General features: G+C 44.1%; 1 protein-coding gene across 5 annotated transcripts in view; it reads right to left on the minus strand.

Annotated features, from left to right (window-relative positions):
- Positions 1–11879, minus strand: part of DMRTA2 (DMRT like family A2) — a 94338-nt gene that overhangs the window by 78373 nt on the left and 4086 nt on the right. For 2 of the 5 annotated variants that reach the window (XR_006581584.1, XR_006581587.1), the window contains exon 2: positions 2855–2983. The gene's annotated coding sequence lies outside the window, so the exon portion shown is untranslated. Of the gene's footprint in view, positions 1–633; positions 783–2854; positions 2984–11879 lie in introns of those variants that run through there. The other 3 variants (XR_006581588.1, XR_006581585.1, XR_006581586.1) reach the window with 2 other exon arrangements.

An 11879-nucleotide genomic window follows, 5' to 3' on the forward strand; every position in this document is an offset into this window, starting at 1 on the left:
TTAAAAGCACACGAGCCTTAGTGAAAGTTAAAAGATGACTTTTGGACTCATGATGCCATAAACCTCTGCAAAACAAAGAGGACAGTCAAAGTAAAACAGTCAGGACTATTTATTGAACAGATGGAGAGACTTCCATTCAAGGGAATGAGATTTTGATGCGATGCGCAATACTTGCTTTTACAGACCACAATGAGTTCCCTTAGTGGTCAGTCAACCAGCCTGTTGTAATTGCACCCAGCCTTTGGATCTCACTTGCTTCCAAGCCAGCTGGGTCTGGGCAGAGTCCAGTCACCATTTCTAGCTCTGGGTCTCTAAGGCACACTCCTGGGTATAGATTCCATCTGGCACCTTTCCTTGGGAATATGAGACTCTGCAGTCCAACTGCCCTAGCCCTGAAAGCAGTGCTGAGTACTCCAAGTCACTTACGCATGCCCCCTGCCTTCCTCCCCACCTTCCCTGGTTTATAGTTTAACCCTTAGGGATGATGTGGCAGGTAAAGCAAAGAAAACAGGCTTTGCAGAGGAGCTTCTTAACCACAGTAACATTTACTCTTAAAACATACAAGAGTTACAGATCTTTGGTGGGGGCGGGGAACAGAAGCCTGTATGCTCTCTCCCTTGAGTTGATACTTACCTCTTCTTGTGAGTCCTCAGGCCAGCTAGTGGATCAGGCAAGTAAGGCCTCTCGCCCACCCTCTTCTGTTGTCTGGCAACGGTCAACTAGTGAGACTGAGAGAAAGAGCCTAGAGCACATCCTCCCTTAAATAAGATTTCTGCCCTCTGTCAGGTGACCAGCCAATCAGCTGCAAAACTCTAGTCAGGTGGTTAGCAGGGAAGTTCTGGAGTCCAAACTGGGAACAACAGTTGCCTCCAGCCTGGCTCCACTATAGCAAAACCATTGCCCTCGTGGTGGGCCCCCTGGATTAGAAGACAATCACAGCTGATGACTTGTGTTAGCACTTCAGGGAGGTGTCAGGCATTACAATAAACTGCCTTGGGTCTGACCCTGACAGATCTACTTAGAGTTACATACTCAAAATGTGGGTCAGATTCTTCAAAATGGCAGTTACAATCCAAACTGAAAGTCACAATTCGATATAGACATACAGCTATACCAATCCATCACATCTCTCCCCCAGATGAAGATGAAATGAGCAGGGTACTTCCCCTCTGACCCTTGGGAAGTTCTCACATCTCCCTCTGGGATTGCACGTCTGCTATTACAGATATGCTCCCATTAACATGAACTACTTCCACATCATAACCTTGAAGTTCTAGACTCCATCTCAGTAATTTGGCATTAAATACTTTTGCTTACTATAACCAGGGAGATAGAAGTGGTTGATATACACCAGCGGTAGGCAATCTTTCAGAAGTGGTGTGCTGAGTCTTCATTTATTCACTCTGATTTAAGGTTTCGTGTGCCAGTAATATATTTTAACATTTTTAGAAGGTCTCTTTCTATAAGTCTATAATATATAACTAAACTATTGTATGTAAAGTAAATAAGGTTTTTTAAATGTTTAAGAAGCTTCATTTAAAATTAAATTAAAATGCAGAGTCCCCCGGACCAGTGGCTAGGACCCGGGCAGTGTGAGTGCCACTGAAAATCAACTCGAGTGCCGCCTTCGGCACGCGTGCCATAGGTTGCCTACCCCTGATATACACTGTCAGATACTGCCCAAACAGATACAACTCTAAGTTCCTAAGTGCAAGATACTCCTTTCTCAACAGTGCATAATTATTTTCTCAGGGGAGTAGTTTCTTTCTCAGATACACAATCAGATGCCTCTCCCCCTTGTCATCAGTTTGCATTAGCACACCTGGCCCAGCATCCAAAGCATCTATAAAAGCCCTGGAGGGAGCCAAAGTATGGATTTACCAGAACTGGATCTGACTGAGGGTTTCTTCAGTTTAGAGACATCCCCTTAACATTGATTGGTTTGATCCATTTTGTCAGGCTTACCCTTTTTACACAAATCAGTGATGAGTGCAGCCTAGAATCTAAAGAGAGGGACAAGTCTCCTGTAATAACTTGCCATCCCAATAAAGCATTGGGCTGACTTCTCAGTTTCTGGAGTAGACCAGTTCTTAATAGCTTCCACCTTTGCAGGTTCAAGCTTAATGTAGCCACTTTCCACTATATGGCCAAGAGAGGCCACTTCTACCATTCACACTTCTCCACTTTTACAGTCAGTCATGCCAGCCGAATGCAGTGGAGCATTCTCCCCACATGGATAACATATTCCTCCTCGGTTTGACAAAAGTACAAATATCTACCCCCTCCAGTAACCTATCTGAAAGGTATCTGAGGCCACTTTGCGGCCAGAAGATAAAACCAAGAATTCAAAGATCCCCAATGGGGGATAAATGTAGATTTAAGCCTGGCCTCAGTTTCCAAAGGGACCTGCTAATAATCCTAAGCGAGATCAGTTGTGATAAGATATTGTTCCCCAGATCAGTTTCCACCTCTATAGGAGACAACCCCTTCTGCTTTCAAACCCAAAATCTTTTCCTGTAAGTTGGAGGGGTGGGGGGTCACTTCAAACGTAAGGAGCAAAGGCATTTTAAATGGTTCATGAGCCCCACAGTCTGTCTATCCACTTGGCTGTAGTCTTCTAGGGCTTTCTCTCTGAGCAAGGGGATTAGAAAATAGAAACAATCTATGGGGTCTACCCAATTTAAGGCACATGCCTTCTCAAAGGCTGAGAGATAGGAATCAGTATCCTAGATACACCCCCTTCCCCTTGGCATCTATGCCCCTCCCCACAAGGAATTAGTGTTCTGTGTTCTATCCCCAGCTTCTAGATCATTAGATCCCTGGCTCCTCCATTGCACAAAGGTCCAGTTTATACCAGCACTGCCTCAATGCCAGTGTTGCTGCTCCCAGTCAGTCTTCCTCTCATAGACCAGGTCCCACCGCTCCAGAACTCTTCTCACCACTGGATCATCTGTGGTGCCATCTCCTTGGTCCTCCACCTGCCCTGTAGGAGAAGAGGAAACCACCTCAAGGTGCTGGTACCCTATTCTGCCTCTGGTCATCTGAGTGCAGCCAGGTCTGACTTGAAGATCAGCCATGGGCAGACCTCCTTGCGAGCATGTGCTGTCAGGAAACAATTCTTCTCCCCAATCCTGTCTTCTTTCTCCCCTCCCCCGCCACCTTAGCCATACATGAATCAGGAGGCTTCTCACACTTGGCCATATCTAAAAGAATTAATGCTTGAATCTCTTCCAGCTCATCAAAATGGGCCTGCCAGGTGCCATCATAGTCTTCAGGAAGCATTATTTTTCCTCACAATTCAGAGTCTACAGGGAGTCATCATTACCTTAGATTAGGGTGACCAGATAGCAACTGTGAAAAAATAGGACAGGGGGTGGGGGTAATAGGCACCTATATAAGAAAAAGTCCCAAAAAACAGGATTGTCCCTTTAAAAATAGGACATCTGGTCACCCTACCTAAGTTAAGATTCTAGTATCCACATCTAAGATAAACCAATACTTCTCAAAACAGCATGCCAAACTGAGATAACCCAAACCTATATGTCTAATCAGAGTCGTGTCTGTATTGTGTACCCAATTCACACCTGGTATAAACAGGCATAGCTTCACTGAAGCAAACATTAGAATGCCCATGTGGTGTATCCTAGGTTTTATGTTGCTAGATTTCTTATAATTAGGTCAGGATGGCACGTTGGGGGCAGGCCTGTTACTGCCTCTTGGCACTTCTGGATGCAGTGTGTGTTTTTATCTCACTGGATGTACTTGCTCTTGTGCAATTTGCAGTTAAGTGTTACAGAAATATCTTTTACCCGCTTCAGCTGGTGACTACACCATTCTCCTACATTATGGTCTAGTGTCTAATCTATTTTAGTTCTTATACAGCAGCCAGTACTGTTCTCCAAACCTCAAAGTCCTCATATGACTCTCTTTAAAACATCTATTGCAGTCTAGTCCCCTCTTATTATTTTTTCCCTTGCTGACTATGGGAAGCTCTTAAAGCCTTCTTCATGCAGACACCTTATAACAGTAATACTCTGTGACATTGCACTCTATATGATTTTATGAACGTATGCTGATGAGTGTGAACATAATGTAACTAAAATATGCTTCTTGCTAAAGGTCTCTTGTAAGGTATCATTACAAAGCTTATAATCTACTGAGTGTGTTCATCCTATTTGTATAAATGTATCGAGAAACTAGAAATATGAAATATAACTCTGAGGGCCTATTGTAATTATGCAAAGCGTGGGCCATTAATGGTGGTTTGGAATCTTGATGGCTCCCATTAACCAGGACAATTGACTGTAGATGGCTCTGTTTTACTTGTAAGTCTTCCTGTATATCTGTGTGCTGGCAAGTGGGTAATGAAGTCCTGAACTGGACTCCATCTATAACCTGGTGCTTTTCCATTGAGAAGGAGTGGGTGGGAACCCAGAGAGGGACAAAGGATTCCCGCCTTATGCAAAAGATATATAAGTGGGTGGAACAGAACAAAAGGGGCAGCCATCATGAGAAATCCCCTAGCTACCACCTGATCTGGAACAAGAGCTGGACCAGGGGAAAGGATTATGCCCAGACTAGGAAGGCGTCCAGTCTGTGAAATAAACTTATTGAAACATCTCTGAGGATGAGATTTTATTTGTATTCAGTTTTATTACTATACTAGGCTTAGACTTGCATGTTTTATTTTATTTTGCTTGGTAATTCATTTTGTCTGTCTGCTATTGCTTGGAACCTCTTAAATCCTACTTTCTGTATTTAATAAAATCACTTTCTACTTACTAATTAACCCAGAGTATGTATTAATACTGGGGAGGGGCAAACAGCTGTGTGTTATAGAGGGCGAACAATTTATGAGTTTACCCTGTATACGTTTTAAACAGGGTAAAACGGATTTATTTGGGGTTTGGACCCCATTGGGAGTTGGGCATCTGAGTGTTAAAGACAGGCACACTTCTTAAATTGCTTTCAGTTAAGTCTGCAGCTTTAGGGCACGTGGTTCAGACCCTGGGTCAGTGTTGGAGCAGACTGGCATGTCTGGCTCAACAAGACAGGGTGCTGGAGCCCCAAGCTGGCAGGGAAAGCAGGGGCAGAAGTAGTCTTGGCACATCAGTTGGCAGTTCCCAAGGGGGTTTCTGTGATCCAGCCTGTCACATACTCAGACCTCAGTAGTTCAAGAGTCAAATTAATAATCAACATTATTCAAAAAAGCCACAGTAGTGTGAATTCATTGTTTCATTTACTAATATATAGAGATATAGACAGAGAAATTATTCTCACAGCAAAATGACCAAGTATTATTATTATATCAACTACAATTGGTTAATAACATAGTAAAAGCATCCTGGTGTCTAATCATTAAATCACCCAGTGTTTTAATATCCTACGCTGCAAAGAGCCACAGGAGACACATTGCTGGCTCCCCAGCCTCAGTCTGAGTATCAGAGCCTTATAATCTTCAGATACCTCTTGTAGCCCTTGCCAGCACCCCTTTAATAACCTGAATACCCTCACTTACATTTTTGGTGCCTAGTGCTAGCCACCATAGCCTAAGCACACTCATCACCTTGTTTTTTTGTAATTCAAGCTATCTAGGTACTTACATAGCCCCCACCACCAATATATCTGAGTTCTGCTCCTGCCTCTTTCCAGACAAACTATTCAGAGACGGGCTTCAAGTGAAACAGCCAGTGATGTATGCACAGCATTCATCCCCTACAGCTTGTGCAGCAGCTTCACCAGACTCCGGGGGCGCTACAGCTCCTAAGCCCAGCAAGGGAGACACCACTTATGTCCATGGCCCAGCAGCCTACTGCTCTTTCACTTTCTCTCACCTCTTTCCACTTCCTTCTGGTGCCTTTGTGCCTTCTGAGTTAATGAGGTGATTCGTTTTGTAATGCTCGCCAGCCCACCTTCAATCGCTCAGTCTGGCACAGTTCCCATATCCAGTTTTGCAAGGGGCAACTAATTGCAGTAGCAGTGACCAGAGTGCTGGCTCAGCGGGTATGGCCCAGTACTCTGGGCACGTCTACACTTCCAACGCTGCATCGGCACAGCCGCACGCCGCAGAGCTAAAGTGATGACATTCCTGCACTGACCAGAGAGCATCTCCAGTCAGGGTAGTTAATCCACCTGCAGGAGAAGCTCTCCCGCAGACATAGCACTGTCTACACCTGTGGTTAGGTCGCTGCTCAGGGGTGTGGACATAGTTATACCAGCATAAGTCTGCAGTGTACCCTTTTTGCAGCTCCCTTACCCTGGAGACACTCTTCCAATTACTACATACCCCAAAGATTCTCTCCTCTATTTCTTCACCTCTAACACTATTGAAGGTTTAATTTACTTTCAGGTTTGCTTTCTCCAGCAGTATCCGCTTACATTTATATTAAATTCCACGATCCAGCTCTCTCCCCATTTACTCACTCGTCTTAACTTCTCTCACAGCTTGGCAATGTCCTTATTATTAAGGCTCCTGTCAATACTTTGTATCTCAAACTGCATGTCTAAAGCACAAATATATCAGAGCCCTCAGAAACTCACCTGTCATCTTCTGTCAGGAGAATTCTTTGCATTTATCCTTCCCCACCCTAGGAACATGGGAAATACCAATATTGGAGCTGGCTGAAAATGATGTTGCATAAAAATAGCTTTTAAAAATTAATTTTTGCAATTTTCTTTTAAAAAGTGGGAATTTTCCCAATGTTTAAGTGAAAAAATCAAAATCAAAGCTGAACATTTTCAGGTTTTAGTTTTCGTTTGTTCCCCTTTCTCTCTGTTTTCCCCCCTGCCACTACTACACTTTTCCTTTTTTGCCACTGAAAAAGAGGTAGAAAGGAAGAAAAAGAGAAGAAAAAACAAAAAAAATTACTGTTTCAAAAATCCAAAAAAATAGCTTTAACTTTGTGTCAAAAAATTTTGAAATATCTATTTTTTTCACTAATTTTCCAATTTTAATTTTAAAAGGTTTAGAATGAAAAACGTTGAGGCGCTCTAATTAATATGCATACCAATGGCACTTTGCGCCAGATTCATCTCTGATGTAACTCCACTAATGGGTTCCTTACTTCTGTAGCAATCTAACACAGCCAGTCTTTTGGGTGTGCTGAAACTCAGCCAAATGCTGGAAATCGTGAGTTCACATGGCACGAACAACGGTGATTTCACAAGCATTTTTCCCTAGCAGTAGCTCACAAATAGTGACCAAAGGAGCCATTGCTGGTGGTTCCTGAGCTGACTAGTCACAACGTGCTGGCTCCGCCTTTTTTCCATATTAAAATATGTTACATACTTTCCTGGTATTATTTTTGCTTATAAGCAATTGCTGTGGGTGCCATAGGGGAGTTACCAGCTCACAAATGAAACAGGTGTCCACCTGTTTGGGAATGGGGGAGGGATCTACATGATCAGGAATAGGAAGGGAAATTTCTGTTGAATGGCAAGGGAGATGTGAGAAAATCTCGCTATTCGGTTGTGATCCACCACACTATGAAGCAAATACCCGGCGAGGAAGATACCTGCGCTCATAGTCATTGGTGAGGGAACGGGAGAGGAGAAAGGCTTCTGTCTGCAGTTATTGTTTTCACCAAATTCACAGCACTGACATCCACATCAAACTAGGAGGCAGCTGTATTTACTCAAATTCTGCTCGATGTTATAAGGCTCCAGTGTCTGGGGTTGCGCCGTGGGTAAGTGTGAGGATAGTTTTACAGGCCAGAAGATCAGAAAATCACCACGCGGTGGGGGGTCTGTGACACCTGAAATGTATTGGGCCGCCTCAGGCGGCATGTGTGAAAGTGACTTGCTCTCCCGATGCCTAAGATCGATGCGTTCATCACACACTGTAAAAAGCGGGGCCAGCAGGTGGATGTCCCGGCGCTGGGAGGCTAAAATCTGTGACAGTGATTGATAATCGACACCCGTTTCCCCCTCTCTAGTTTAAGACAACGCTGGGCTTCCCGGCGGTTTCCATGTCAAGCACACTAGGCATAAAATCATGACAAGTATTTGCCCTGCTACTCCTGCCAGGCATTACAACAGGGTCCCGCCGCAGGCATCACCGGGCTGCGCTGCCCAGAATCATTCCCCCAGCAGGGATACGCGAACTGCGCTGCGCGGCCTGTAACGTGCGCAGGAATGATCCACCCCACGTTTGCAATCACCAAAGCTAGTGCGTGCGGGTTCCCCAGGCGCCAGATCCGGCTTGGTGGGGACAGGTGGATTATGGAGAGGGGGTTACGAGCGACTTGCCTGAACTGCCAGCAAACAAGGCCAATGGTGTAGCTCGCAAGTCCTGTCTCCCGCCTAGAGGAAGGGAAGTTGAGGCTGCTGCTGCCCTGGAGGATTTCAGAGCCCTCGAGTTGCCGGGCTCCTTCCAAGAGGCGGAATTATTTGGTCACCGTTAAAATGAATGAATCCCCCTTCCAGGCAGGGCCAGCGCGCGCGCTTTCCTCGCCTCTTGCGCTTCGCTGCGCGGCACGGCGCGGCGTTTGCACCAAGTTTCCCCGCCAGGAGGGTTTGCCGTTGTGCCCGCTCGGAAGTTCTTCTGGCCCTTTCCCCCTGTAACTTCTGCGCTGACTTTAGGCCAGCGGCGCCTCGCAGCTGACTGAAAATACCCCGCAGGCTCCCACATGCAGCGGAAAGCTCTGCCGGGCCAAGGCGCTGCTTCCCTCGGAAGGCGTGTTGGGAATGGCGGGGTGAGCTGCCCATGCCTGGAGGGGGAATACCCCACCCTGGGTTTACAGACCGCCTGCGGCAGAATAAGCACTCGCGGCCGGGCGCCCACCCTGCAGTGCGCGCTGCTTAGCACCGCCACGGGGCTCGCCGCGACACGGGTTCATGCCGCGCCCGCCCGCCCGGGATACGCAGAAAATTGGGCCCCTAAGAACCGGCAAAAGGGGGGGAACTGCAGGGCAGGTTAATACGGGAGTTTCTAACTCCCCCTTCTCCCGTTCCTGCTGCCAGTCCCCAAGCCCGTATTTAAAAGGGTGGGTTGTCCTGACCCCCCCAGGACACAGTCCCACCAAGCTGCCGGCGGCTGGAGAGCAGGTTTGTGTTCCGCCTAGGTGAAGGAATGTCATTTCGCTACTAAATGGTTAGTCTAATTTGTTCTTTATTATGCTGTGGATTAGGGCTGATTCCTATTAAACACAAGTGCAGTTAATATGACTGCGGGACGTGTCCTACTGTATGTACCGCAGCCTCTGTTCCAGCCCCACCGCTTCCTGCAACCAGCGGATTAAGATTTAATTAACAGGGAAGTTTGCTAGCGCTCGCTTCCAGCCTCTCTCTGCCTCACAAATAATTTATACTCCGCTCCGCGAATTTTTTATTCAGGAGCAAGTATTTAATTTCATTCTAAAGGGGAGCTGAATATTTCACGCCTTGCCCCAGGCTTCCAGAGAGGAACCTGTGTGCAGCAGCTTCAAACTCAACTCTTGGGGGATTATTTTTTTGTCCAGGCGGGGAATTACTTCAATGGGGACAATGTATCAGCTTTTTTTTTAAGTTAACAGCCTAAACTATCCCTATGAAATTTAATCATCATGATCCCCATTGTGGGCTGTATAAACCCAGGCTCGAGCAAACCTCCAAGAAACAGCAACAATTCTGATAAATTGTCCGGCTCGGCTAACTACACAAGAATGGCTTTTATAATTAAAAAGGGAGCTGAGTTAAACCAACACCTCCTAAGCCCCTCTCAACAAGGCTAGAAAGGGAGAAATGTGGCAACCTGGTTGCTTGAAATAGCAGTTCTTTGTAGCCCATTCATAATCCCAGATATGGAAACTCATCCTGGGGAAAGTCAGCTGCCAAAAAAAAAAGTTTATTCAGATGCTCAAAGTCCATCTTTTTTTTTTCCAGTCTACAATAACCCTGGCACTTTATAACCAAACAGACAACTCCTTTTCCAATTAAAGTGGAATTAGGAAACTCAATCAAATTAGCTCACTATTAAAGCCCTTCTTTATTAAACCGTTTTATTGTAGTAATATTAAGTTTCACCCACTCTTGGAACACGAGACTTTAAAAAGTTCCCCTTGTGATATTGATTTGGCTGCTGTCGGGTTGGAGCGGGGTCAGAAGTATTTACCTAGGTGTAATCTGTCCTATTTACTCCCCAAAAGAACAATCTTAAAATTGTTGCCAACCTGATCAATTGCGAAAGGCAACGAAGAATCGCACGGTACTCGCTCTGGTTCTTTGATTTTACCCCTGGGCTTCTTTCAATAACCATGAAGACACACAGTTCGTCTCATACACACCAATATATTAACTGGTTTATAGGAACAGCACTGTCAGTTTCAAGCCAATGTTTACACAGTTATATTTGAAGTGAGAAAGTAAACAGTCCAGCTGTGCCACAGAACAGTTTGGTGGGATTAGGTTTCCATACCAACCAACTTTAGGAGCTTTTACAGTCTTAATTCAACCATGCACTGAACTTATTCTTTGTGAGTAATAGTTTTCCTGGGCCAAACGCTCCCAGGACAGATAAGAAAAGTCCCCCCGCCCTCCCCAATCACTTTTTTTTTTTGGAGGATCGGGGCATTGTACGAAGCTATTGCTGACGCTCTTTCTTATATTCAGTGAAAGAAGAAAAACAGCATATTTCTTCTATTTGCCTTGAAGAATAATCGGACGCTATGTTGCCAATGCGATTGATAATAGTGCCGTTCGTGTACCCTTCCTCCTGAAATTAAAGGGCGTTTTAAGACATCAGGATCGGTCCCAATATAAAATTAATTCGAGTTTTTTAAAAAAAACCACAAGCTGATTTTGTTTTGCCCGATTTGATTCCGTAACAGAATTTTGCTATTTAAACAACTTGTCTTTAATATTATTTATTTGCCCGTTTCTTATCTTGATCATATAGAAGCAATTAAAATCTGCAATCATCAAATGAAAAGAAATGGTTCCCCTTTCGTCGCTGCAGTCGCAGGATGATCCAGCATCTATATGCAGCAACGAACACAATTATTTTAACAATACTCTTTGCCTTTCCCTGGGATAATGTCAGATTGTCTAAATACGGGGAAGAAATCAGCAAGCCCCAAACTAGAAAATCCCCTAAAAATGCACTTGAGAAGTTTTTTTCTAAACAAATAAAAAATGAAGAATTAGAAATTAAATTATTTGACATTTTGATGGAAAAGTACATTTCTGGATGCTGCGTTTCTGTCTGTGTGTGTGTGTGTGTGTGTGTGTGTGTTTTAAATGTCTACTTCAGATTGTCTGCTTCAACCACGATATAAAATTTAATAAACAGGTTCAGAAAGTTCCTAAATTATTTGCATTAATCTGCCTTGAATATTGACTTTGCTTGTTAACTGGGTTTGCCAAAACATTGTTCCATAAAATATCATTTGCCATTTGTAAGACTGATTTTTAATAGAAAATAACATTTATTTCTAGTATTTCTATGAAATGGAAACACAGAAAGTAATTGTTAGAAACGGTAAGAAGTTTGCTACATTGGAACCAGAAAGCAATTTTCTTGCAGATCACAAATGAAGAGGCTCATTAAACCGTTATACAGCATTGGCGGCTGGGTCCTACGGACAGTTACAAATATATCTACTTTCCAATGTTATATACAGGTTATAACATTTCTTGGAAGGGGTGGGCGGGAAGGCTTTTCAATTTTACAATATATTTAATCTATATACCTGGTAAGTATTACAATGAGAGCTGTCTAACCTTTAGCTTTAATACCAAGTTCACCTACAAGTTACATTAATAACTTAGATTTCCATTTTATAACATTATACACTTGCTAGTATACATATATATATAAATATATGTATATGTATGTGTGTGTGTGTGTATATATATACACACACCTGACAATTCACCAAGGAGATCCATGCTTATGGCCATAA

The sequence above is a fragment of the Mauremys mutica genome, chromosome 8 (genome assembly GCF_020497125.1).
Source record: "Mauremys mutica isolate MM-2020 ecotype Southern chromosome 8, ASM2049712v1, whole genome shotgun sequence".
NCBI lineage: Eukaryota > Metazoa > Chordata > Testudines > Geoemydidae > Mauremys > Mauremys mutica.